Raw genomic sequence first — 12,353 nt, forward strand, 5'->3', positions numbered from 1 at the left:
GAACACTGAATTCTTTACATTTGAGGTGAAATCAAATGGCAAACATCCTTTCAAACTACCAAAACGATTACACAATGCTTCAACATCCTCAAGAAAAACACAATTGCTATTTAAGTCCATGCAGCTAGCTACATTAAGGCTCAGCTACCAAATGTGATCTGACAGGGTGATATTTGCAATGCAATTAACTGCCTTCAAGAATACCATGCACCTTTTTGTTAATTATATGTTTGTGAAATACTACAGTCTTACTTAAAGACTATCTTTCACTTTGGCTTTGTTGGCTGGTTCCTTCAGCAAGTCGCTGTTCTGAGCATCACCGCTCATCACAATAGCTTTGAAATTCAGAAGATAGATAGATAGATAGATAGATAGATAGATAGATAGATATAGACTTTATTTGCGTAGCCGACAGGCCATGGCATCAAAGGACAAACACCAACAAAACTACATTACAAATATAGTTACCATAAAATCTTATGGCCTATTAAAACCCTGGGTAGAAGCTGGATTATCATTCATCCATGACCCTCTGTCCCATGGGCGGCGGCCTTTTCTCTGGTAGATTGTTCCAGGTCGGTTAAGTGAATAGATCAGCCAAATTGAAAGATTATAAATATAAATATAACCTCGGAGGGATGGTCAGAACAGGGAGAAAGATAATAATAACCAGATGCAGATAAATTAATAATCTCAGTACTTAAAACTTGGCAGAGGTAATAAAATAATAATAAAACGTAAAGATAATAATAAGATCCTAGGCGAGGAATCCGGGTGACGACACTAATGTCATTCAGATAGCAGCTCTCAGTCTCATTGCTCTCTCGATAAATTTGGCAACCTTCTCTGTTGTCGAGCTGTTCTGGTCGGCTAGGAGTGAGAACAATTTGGCTTCACAAGAGCGGCCCGGGATGGCAGATAGGAGCGGCATGATGGTCTCGTCCCTGTGATCTTTATATAGGGAACAAGAGAACGTGTGACACAGTCTCTACGTAGCCAGCTCCACAGGGGCAGAGCCGGTTCTCGAATGAAATTTTTTGATATCTACCTTCAAGAACACCTGAGGGTAACATATTTAGTCTGGCCAGTGTAAAGGCCCATCTGAGTTTTGGAATGGTTAAGGTAGACAAAGAAGGTGCCCGAAAATCAAAGTGGGAGAGGGGCAGATAAGCGTACCAAGCACTAAATTTCTTAATATAGGCCAAATTATTCTGCTGCTCAATACCCTTCATGCGCTGGTCAATAAGGGTTTTTGCCTTGGGGAGACCCATTTTCAGGAGATGCTGTGCTTGGAGGCCACATGTAAGTAGTTTTTGATGCACTACTTTGGACCACCGACTTCTATGAGCATCTCATGCTACTAGAGGTAGTAGTCCGGATGCGTTTAAATTTAAGCAAAGCCAATAGTTGAATGTTCTTAACCAGGTCCAGGTTTCGACGGAGAGGAGGCCAGTCTCCAGCTGTAGGGCTGCATTTGGTGCGCATGGTGGAACGGCTAGGATCTGTCTTAAAAATTTAGACTGGACCGTTTCAAGTGTGCAGCAATGATTTCCCGTCCAGTGGGGGAGACTCACCAGACATCTTTGCTTCAAGCCTAGAAGTCTGCTAGAAGGAGGAGAGAGAAATTAGCCAAACTGCCTTCCCATAAACAAGTTAAGAGAGCCCAAAACATTCAGAGTCAGGTACTGTATTATTTATGTAGTGCCATGCACATAAATTACAATACGTCCTGGAACATTTTCCCCCCCATAACATCTATAATACACAATACATGTTTTGTTCTTTAATAGGCCTCCTGAAATATTGCCTCTGGTGTTTGGGGTTTTTTTAGAGCAAACATAAGGAGATAAGAAACAAGGTTGTTCTCAAAGCAGAAGGGTGATTCATACCTTTGTGAAAAGTGAATGAATGGCCCTGCTTGACAATTCCAGGAGAAAAGCTAAAGCGCCATCCAGGACTACAGTGCTGAAATCTTTGTAACAGCACTTCATAAAGGACCGTAGTAGCAGAACAACTGTGGGGCATGCTCCTGCTATGTACTTAACCAGAGCCATTTAAATGAGAGAACTTCAGGGACTTCACAGGCACAATCATAGGTAGACAGGAAGCTGCCTTATACCAGATCAGATTATTTGCTCAGCTAGCCCAGTATTGCTATCACTGGCAGCAGTTATCTAAGGTCTCAGGTAGAGGTTTTTGCCAATACCAGCTACCTAAGAGTTTCTGAGGTTTGAACCCAAGACCTCCTGCCCAGAAAGTATGTGCTCTACCACTGAGTTATGACCCTTCCCCCATGGGTGACTATTACAAAGGCCCATTTCTCTGCCTGCTATAGACATCTGCGTGTATGTCACAAGAACTTGAGTACAAAAGCCAATGAGCTCACAACAAGCACACTTGTTACTGGGCCTGTTGCAAATCTGAAAGCAAGACAATTTAAGCAATGGCATGAGAGTATAGTTCAGCATACAGGCTGATCTTTATCATAGCAGAGCCATGCTGCACCACTGAGAACATTAGCAGCTCTCATGACTTTTCACAAAGAGAGTAGTGTAATTACAACATTAGGTGCTGGTGGTACCATATATAACAGAGAGGTACAGCCTGACTAAGAGCCAGTCATCTCTGTTACTATCAGTAGAATGAAGTCAACACTATTAACGCACTACATTAATGTCTGCTACACAATAAAACCTAGTAGAGCACATTGCCAGCTTATGCAGGTTGTACCTACAGATTTTTTTAAAGCTAAGCTAGCATCAACACTGATGTTTATTCAAAAGTGGGTCTATGTTCTAGCTATGCAAATATGTGAAAGGTAGAAGATGTGCCTAATATGCTGCTGCCTGTGCTCCGAAGGACAGGTTACTTAGAATATTTTAATTACACTTGAATGGCACAGGCTCTTGGAAATGAAACTACTGTAGAAAGAAGCACTCTCAAAGGATTCAGCACCCTGGACAGTTAATAAGACTAGTGTTGCCCTTTCCCAAGAGCCCTAATATTTCAAGGTAAAAAGGTGGCTTTAGATAATATGCATTTCTCACATAGCAAGGCTATTTTCCACATCAGCATAGGGATCTCACATTCCACTCAAATGCAGAAAGGGTCACACATCTGCGTCGTCATACTTCTGCACAACAATGCCAGTCAGAGGCTTGCACTGCAAAATTGTCTTAACCCTCTTCATAAAAATCTAGGAGGATTTAAGGGTATAACTGCAAGATTCTTGAAAGCAGTACCATCTGAAAGTTACTGTTATGTTTTCAAAAGACATTTCCCTTTGGAGAAAGCTCGGGAAAGATGTTTTCCCCTGGAAAGCTTTGAAACATCAATTCACTATATACGTTGAGAATCATGTTAAATCCCTTAACATCCAGAGCTTATCTTCTCTTCATTATGGCTCTTGTCCAAATGAAATCCAAAGCATCCTTTCTGTGTCAAGTCATGGGGTCTTTTCATTCAGAACAGCAAGCAGAGGATCAGCTTTCTCTAAAAACAAAACCAGCATATTTGTGTTGCTGAATATGCAGCAACTACATTGCCTTTGGTAGCACTTGGCTATGTATCAATTCTCTATGCATACATTGCTGCCCAGAGTGTTCTGAAAGATGGGTGGGATATAAAATGATGAAATACATAAGATTGCCTGCAGGCTATATTTGAGCTCTATTCAAATCACAACATGATACTGAAGGTGTCACAGACACAGGAATTGGCCTAGTTGAACCAACACTTGATTAGAGAGAAGTGATACAATGCATATTAAGTGGTATGATTCTACAACTCAGACTAGCTGTCTGCATAAATATAATCAAGATGGTAGCATTTGACTAATGGGGTGGGGGGGGGGGATAGGGAAGAATCCTCCAGGTGCAAAAAGCTGTGCTTATTGAGTCCAATGTATTCTGATTACAATACATTCTTCAAGGGCACTCTTAAGCAAAACCAACTTGAGTCTGTGGCCCCCAACTCTACTGCAAATGATTGGAAAATAATTGAGCTCAGAGCATTTATTTCTTCCACTTCTCCATTATTTGGTACCTTTGTATTTTTCTTTTATTTGATGCAACACCAAGCAAGCAAATGTCTGCATTTGTCTATATTCATAGGACCCTCTCCCCACATATAAACCTCCTAGTTTAAGATCTGCTTTGAGGCTTGCAGAAGATTACATGGGTGGGACTGGACATGTGACTGGAATTGTATGGAGCACCTCCGCAGGCAAATCAATGAAGCACCAACATTCTTAAAGGAAGACAGTTTCCATCTTTCAAAAAAATTCCAAAGATTTTAAAGGGTGATGTGTGGTTTTGTTGCTTTTATCTTGTTGATCATATAGAAGGTTTTAAAACTGCTCTGTTGACTCTGATACCTGCTGCTGCTTTGGCTCTGTTGATTCTATTAATTTTTTTATTATTTGGATGGCTTCTATTGTAGGCAGCTCTGAATATTTTTAACAGAGAAAAGTGACACATTAATAATTCTAAATTAGATTAATTGGGATATATGGGGTGTTAGGAGAGGGGTAGTACCTCTGCTGGGGGACATGTAGTGCTCCTTCTGGGATAGTTTGTCCACCTTTGGTCCCCACTCTGCACTCAGCAATCACCTAGAAGTGATTGTGACAGCAGCCACACCACAGAAGGAACTTCAACAGGCTGAACTAGGTGAGGGTAGCTGATGGGTCTCAAATCATCCATGAGTTAAGGACCTCCCCTGCATATGAAGACAGGCTCTGGTAGACTGAGCAACAGATGAGACCAACAGTCAAGAAGGCAGTTTCTGCATGTTCAGTAGAGAGGACAGCTAGGGCTTGTCAACCTGGGAAGGTATCCCATCCAGGAGAAGGAAAACACTGACCCTAAATCTCCACTGCCTTGCAGAATATCTTTGGAAAAAGAAAATGCCAAGGAGTAAACTCTACACAAATCGGGAGCTGAGTCCCTAAAACAGTTGGATGGTGCCTTGTATGCCTCCTTCTGGCAACTCCTGCAGCCAAGCTGGCGCAAATCGTATTGCTCTGCTTTCCTTTGGACCACATCAGTGAGGCTGAGAAGGCAGGGTCTTATCATCTGGGCATCCCAGAATCTCCATACACACAGCCCTGGGCTTGCACCCCAGGGGAGATCACTTCAGTGCCGCTAATGCAGTGTTTTGACTCCAGAGGTCTGCACTCCACTGTCTCTCGAGACAGATGCCAACAACAGATGCATTTCGATATACCCAATAGACTTCCCTGAATTCCCTCTGTTACAATTATAGAAATAAGGTGTGGGTCCTAAAATATAGAACTTAAGTATCAAAAGTCAGGGCAAAAAGGTGTAACACAGATCTGTATGCATAGGAGAGCTGCAGACTGGTACTTTATAATGTATTGTGTTTGTAAATGGTGTTTTGGAGACTTCTGGCATGTTGTTTGCATCTGTTACCTAGATTAAAGCATTTAACAAGCAGTGCATGCTTCTGAATGCATTAGTGCACACTTCAGCTGGCTTTAACTTCATATAATGTATAATTGTGTTTCCTTAAGCAACAATGGGAACTGTAGTTTTATAGAGGCACTGATAATTCTGTTGGAGAGTCCTCCTAGATTTCAAGAATAGGTTGGGGGCGCTATTACAACTGTACATGGCAGTCGCACCCTAGGTACACCAAGCATGTTTATAGTATAGTTTACTGAATGTTAAAATGAATGATACATGGGATAGATTGGGGGTGGAAATCTTTCATTGAATTGGCATGGGATATGCTTGCAGTTCAGGAAGGCACTGAAATAGCTTTAAAACATACAAGCAAACTGAGGCCCTTACCTTAAATGCCGGTACAGGGCATTCAAAGCACAGCAGATGCAGATTAACAGTAAGTCAGAGAAAATGCCTGCAAAAGTTGAGATAAGGGAGAAGGAGGATAGAGAAGTATCAATCCTTCAATCTTGAATATATAGTTGGTAGCTGCTTCACATGGGCCATTTCTTACTACACATGTGAAAATGAATGTGGGGAGAGGAAGCAAAAACCCTGGTATCTATTTTGACAGGTATGAACACATGTAGAGCTGATGGCAAAAGATGTACAGTCCCCTGCCATCACACATGTTCACTCCCCTACCTCCCCATTCCACTTGCTGTTTAATTACACACACATACCTCTCAAAGCTCATATACAAAGCTTACTCAAAGAGTAAGCATACCAGAATTACTGTGCATTTTCCTGCTTCCTGTTCCTCCCTTGCCTCCTGAGATCTTTCAATAAGCTGTTTCAGAAGGGAATTAAAAAACGCAACATCTTGTACAGCACTTAATACAATTCAATGTGCTTAATAAGCTCATATTAAAAGGTAATAAAGGAATAACTGCCCTGCAGTGTGCTATCCTAGTAGCTTGTTGCAATCCCTACATCTGTTCTCCAATCTCACTCATTCCACACCTGCAAGCAACAAGAAAACCTTTTGCTTGAGTTAGTCACTTTCTAGCATTACTATTTACAGGATTTCAGGAAGCAATACATGCAGCTACTGAATAGTGAGGCCACTGTGGTTCAGGAAGAGGTTGATTTCTGAGGCTTCTATGCTTTTAGCCTTTTCATTTCAGCCTTTAGCCTAAACAAGAGGAGGCAGAGAACTCAAAACATGATAGTCTAGTTATGCTTTCTTGTAAAATTGATGCCAATATTAAAGTCAAGCTATTTTGCATTATAAACACTGCTTGATGTATATGCTTCCATCACAGACATTTCTTAAAGTTTAAATACCGTATTTTTTGCTCTATAAGACTCACTTTTTCCCTCCTAAAAAGTAAGGGGAAATGTGTGTGCGTCTTATGGGGCGAATGCAGGCTGCGCAGCTAGCCCAGAAGCCAGAACAGCAAGAGGGATTGCTGCTTTCACTGCGCAGCGATCCCTCTTGCTGTTCTGGCTTCTGAGATTCAGATTTTTTTTTCTTGTTTTCCTCCTCCAAAAACTAGATGCGTCTTGTGGTCTGGTGCGTCTTATAGAGCGAAAAATACGGTATTTCATTTAGACAGAAATGTTCCTTCACTTACTTGGGAGAGAGCCTTTTAATAAATATGGGGAACTACACAGAAGCTCGTGAGCTTCTGATTACTCCACATCTCTGGGATTCAGTTTTTGAGATGAAATCATACACCCAAGACTATAGTCCTACAATTCAGTTGTGAATTCCAGGACAAAAGCTGCTTCTCATGAATCACCTTTAAAAATATTCACCTGAATCATTCATCCCATGGTATTCCTATTCATAAGGCTTTTAATCTCCTTATTATTATCTTCTTAACTATGCACAGTAATCCCTATAAGAGGCCTGCTACTGTAAAAGCCTCATTTTTATTTAACCCATTCCTTCATAACATTTGATTCCTTCAATCTCAATAAAAATATTCAATTAGCATAGCAATGACAGCAAAAAGCCCACTCTGAAAGTGCTTCCAGGAGGGCTCATGCAACCATTCCAAATGATTGAGAGAAAGAACTGGAAACAGGTAAAAGGATGCAATTAAATATTTATAGTTTTACAGTTAAGTTCTATATGATTCTTGTTAAATAAAAAAATTAATTGACAGTTACACATGAGTTACTAGGGAAATGAGCAAACCTATAGCCCTTGATGGTTCGCTTTAAATACTATTACTAATCACACTATTTCCAACATGATAAATAAAGGAACTAATGAGCTTTGATAAGATACTGTCTCACTGACTGCTTTCATATTGCAGTGCTTTTATGTTCTTGTTTTAATTTATTTTATTGCAATTTAAACTTTTTGGAAGCTGCTCTGGAAACATGTTGAAGGGTTGCAGGTGGGGAAGGAATGGTCTACCTGTGGGTTCTGACAGGCTGTTTTAGTGGGAATTAACATGGGGGGTGGCAGATCTTAATAAAATACAATACCCAAGGAAATTTAGGGAACAGGAAAGGCTGTGTACACACTATACCTTTAAAATACATTCTTTTGCTCAAAGAATTCTGGGCACTGTAGTTTACCCCTCACAGGGTTACAATTCCCAGCAACCCTTACAGTGCCCAGAATTATTCAAGCAAAATGTGTTTTGAATGTGCTTTAAACAGTGTGCAAACGGCCTAAGCATCCATGCCCAAAGGACAAGACAAAGATAAGACCTGCTAGTTTTTTGTTTTCATTCTGATAAACAGATTGTTTTGATGAAGTCTGTAATCCTAAAAACACATACCTGAGAGTACATCCCTTTGTATTCAGTGGGGCTTGCTTCCAAGCAGACACACACAGGCTTGCACTCTAATTCTGGCAGCAAGAACAGCCAACTAGGTGCTTTTTTGATATGGCACTGGCACTGTAGAACTTTGTTTGTGCGTTAGGAAGCCTCCCCTTTGCACAGAAGCAGAACAAATCAAGATTAGCCCAGCTTAAAAGAAAACCCCAACTAAGTGCAAAACAAAAGATAACAGGTGGATATGACAGACAGACAGGCGGAGTAGGAGACAATGCCCATCAGAACACTAGGCAATGATCTCAGCACTGCAGCTGCCTAACTGCTGTCAAGTGAACAGATCCGCTGTAGGGGACCTGTTAAGCAAGGATGGATGTGAAACTCTCTAATTAAAACCCAGACCATGCAATTTGATCTGCCCAGTTATCCTGTTTGTGAATATGCAAACACAGAAATACACACACTCCACATACAAACCACAGTGGTTGCAGCAGGTATTGTGAACAAGAGAATGGATTAGTCGTTAAAATCACAGAACGGTAGGAGCCCCCCTGCGACTAAATTTTAAAAAAATTAAAATATAATCAGTTCTGACTCTTTAAAAGAAGTCTTACGGAGCCAAGGTCTAAAAACCACAGAGTTCAGTGAAACAAATTAGATGTGCGCCTTGGTTAACGGATATTAAAACACACATTAGCTTCTGCAGAGAGAGCATGAGCTGCTCACCAGGCAAAGGACACAGCTGAGTCAGTGAAAATGAGAATGTGTGGCACGGAGAATGAGCCAGTTCATCAAGTCAGTTGCATGATGCCAGCCTGCAGCGATGAAATATAGCACAGAATAACCAGGCAGCACCTCTGTGAATACATCAAATTGCTGCTATCATGTTTTTAAAGATCCATGAAGGTGCAAACGTTGAATATTAGTTTAGAGATAGCTGCCTGAAAGAGCAATTGGGCTTTTAGTCTCCTTCTACACCTTCTAGCAGGGCTTTAATTATTGCATGGCAGATAGAAATACTAACAGATGCAGCTTTCCTACATCTCAATCTTAGGAAAGTCTATACACTCTAAATTCCTTCTAAATTTCATTACTACAAAAGAGGTGCCCTTCCTGGTAGGAATGGTGGCATCTGGAACTTTTCTAGACCTACCTCAAGTTTCTTCTGTAGAGATAAGTGTAAAAGCAATGTAACATACACAGTCACAGACCCTCCAAGTGTCCCTATTTTCCAGGAATGTCCCTGATTTAGTGAAGCCTTCCTGGTTCCTGATTTGATCCTGAAATGTCCCACTTTTCCTTAGGATGTCCCTATTTTCACTGGAGAAATGTTGTGGGGTATGGAGTTATACGATTCCCAAGCCATCTGAAGGTAATCCGGTATAGGGAAGCTTTTTTAAAAAATGTTTATTTATTATGTTTTTATATATGTTGGAAGCTGCCCTGAGTGGCTGGGGCAGCCCAGTAAAATGTGTGGGGTATAAATGGTAAAATGATCATTATGGACTTTTTAATTGGAGAAATATTGGAGGTTATGCAGTCAGTGTAACCACTGATATAAGTAAAAAAAACCTGCTCCTTTTCCCTTATGGGGTATCCAAGAGACCATTTAGAGTCCTTTTGTAGGTTCTCTATCAGTAGGAGAAAATACTAGAGACCAACCAGAGTATACTGAGAAGCAAAGCAGCTAGTAAGCCTGATCTTTATTGACTGTTGCAACAGGGTGCTCCCCCACAGGCAGGAGAGAGGAGGAAGACCTCAAACAATGGCGTGCAAGGCCTTATATATCCATTTTGCAATTCCCTGCCCTGGAGCCCAAGACCACCCCCCACAAACATCATACCTACATCACAGAAAAGGCGGTCTACAACAGAAATTTGAATGTTGTTGTTTTTCCTGTCTGCCAGGTTATATGATAATGCCTTATCTGATTGCCTTTTCTGGTAGTCTGGCCATTCCATTGAGATGGTAATTACTTAATTCCTGAGACAATGGGAAGGTTTTTTTCATTTCCTCCCTCCTTGCAGAGAAACATTTGGTCAGTTTGGGAGTTAAAATGGTTTCAGGACTGCCCTCCTGTGCTGCCTCAGACATGTGGTCCATATATCTATGTACCTGTTTGCTTGGTACATCCATGAACATTTATTATACATCTAAGACCTTAAAATTCTTATAACACCATTCAGCTGGGGGGTGTCAGAAAGTTGCTTCCTCACACTCCACACACTTGTTTCCTATAGAGCAGAGACGTCCAACCCCCAAAAGACTGCAATCTACTCACAGAATAAAAAACTGGCAGTGATCTACCCCTTTCAAGTCAAAGTTGTTGAGCTTTCTTAGGTAGGAAAGTCCCATTTTTGAGACAAAAATGTCAAAATTGAGTAAAAGAGAAAGGGGAAAAGTCGCTCACCAAAAGATTGCTAATGAAACAATCTACCTGACAGCAAAAACTCCATCTTCCGTTCCAACGTTTATGCGAAAAAGAAGGGCGGGGCGAGGGGCGGGGCCAGATGCTCTTATGCCACCACAAAGGAAAAGGAGACCGCGATCGACCGTGATCAACCATAACCTCCCGAGGATCGACCAGTTGATCTCGATTGACCTGTTGGACATCCCTGCTATAGAGGAACTTACACATTTAACTCATACATTATAGACAAGTTTGCCATACACAGACTGAAGAAAGCAGAATCACATAATGATTCTTCCAGATAATAAACCCTGGCTTGTTTCAATAAATTGCTTATTTCAATAAACTGCTGTTAAGATCAACCACAGTTTAGAATTTGGATGCAACACTAAAACTGTGGTTGACTGAAAACTGAAACGAAAGTTTTCGATCTCTTTCTCATGCCCATGTTGGAGGATGGGATGGGAGGGTGGGTAGCCACACGGACCCAAAGCTCACGGAGTTCACAATGAACAGCATGTAGTTACATCCATAGCAGGCCTCAAGCTGGTAAGCCAAAGCTCTTACTACACATGTCTACTAGTCCATCTGAGTTGATGCAGGGGAGGATATAATTCACATGCACACTGCTCTACAAATACAGTGGTCGTTTAGGTTCAAATTATAGTAATAATTATGATCAGAACTGATCTCCTGTATTGTTAAAAGGGAAAAGAGAAGGGCAAAAGTTCAGACATCCAAGCAACCCCTCTCTCAGGCAGTCCCTGTAGCAAATCCTCTTACATTAATACCAATTAAATAGTTTACCTAAATGGAAGTAGAGTGAGTACAATGAGGTGGTATACATTTGAGGACTGTAGGGACACCTCTGTTTATGTGTGGAGCAACTTGCTTCATAAGAACATAGGGTGATCTTATACCAGGTCTGCCTGTTGGTCCAGCTGACCTAACAATGTCTCCTCTGACCAGCATCAGCTCTCCAGGATTTCTGATGTCCTATCGCTTGCTTTCTGATCCTTTCTAACTTGAGATGCCAAGAATTATGACCTAGGACCTTCTGCGCACAAAGCATGTTCTCTACCATTGAGCTGTGGCTTCTCTCTTCATATTGTCCTGTAGAGTTTGAAGATGCTTTCAAAGAGAATGGGTCTTTCTGTTCAGCACAAACACAAAAACAAACATGCATGGGGAGACTATCTTGGAGTCAAGCAGCTCCAAGTGGGATCCCCGGCCATGCTCAAAATGCAAGAATAATATATCCTTACTTTATATTTAAAGGCTGTGAGACATTCTGAAACAACAGAATATGCAATCTGAAGCAGCTACCAAAATGCACTGTGTTTTCTCCCTAAAGTCACCCTATATAATTTTCAGGCACGCTCAACAACCTGAATTTCTGCTTAGCCAAATGTTCTTGTTCCCCAGGCCATGTGTATTTTAAAAAGAAAGAAAAAGAGGCTGTCCTGTACTGTTCTATAATGGAGCACTATATACTGCAATTACTTTAGATAAATATAGGACGACAGAGTCCCACATTCTAGAATCTAGAGCATGAAAAAGCCTTAAGATAAATAAAATGGATTTCCTGCCATAGTGCCCCTGCTATCACATTCTATCAGTCCCAGGGAACACCAAACACAACAGGCAAATCAGGCTTCTTAAACTTTAGGAGGTGCTCTGCCTCCGTTGATTATTAGAGTCAGAAGCCATTTCTTTCTATTGCCAGTACATGCTTTCTTT

General features: G+C 41.1%; 1 protein-coding gene across 2 annotated transcripts in view; it reads right to left on the reverse strand.

The window, feature by feature from the left end:
- NFASC (neurofascin) overlaps positions 1 to 12,353 on the reverse strand; it is a 176,875-nt gene that overhangs the window by 161,053 nt on the left and 3,469 nt on the right. The window contains exon 2 of one of the 2 annotated variants that reach the window (XM_081916293.1): positions 5,814 to 5,880. The exons of the other annotated variant lie outside the window; for it this stretch is intronic. The gene's annotated coding sequence lies outside the window, so the exon portion shown is untranslated. The remainder of the gene's footprint in view (positions 1 to 5,813; positions 5,881 to 12,353) is intronic. 2 annotated transcript variants of the gene reach the window in all.

Source organism: Podarcis melisellensis (genome assembly GCF_964234715.1).
Source record: "Podarcis melisellensis genome assembly, chromosome: 6".
Classification (NCBI taxonomy): Eukaryota; Metazoa; Chordata; class Lepidosauria; order Squamata; family Lacertidae; genus Podarcis; species Podarcis melisellensis.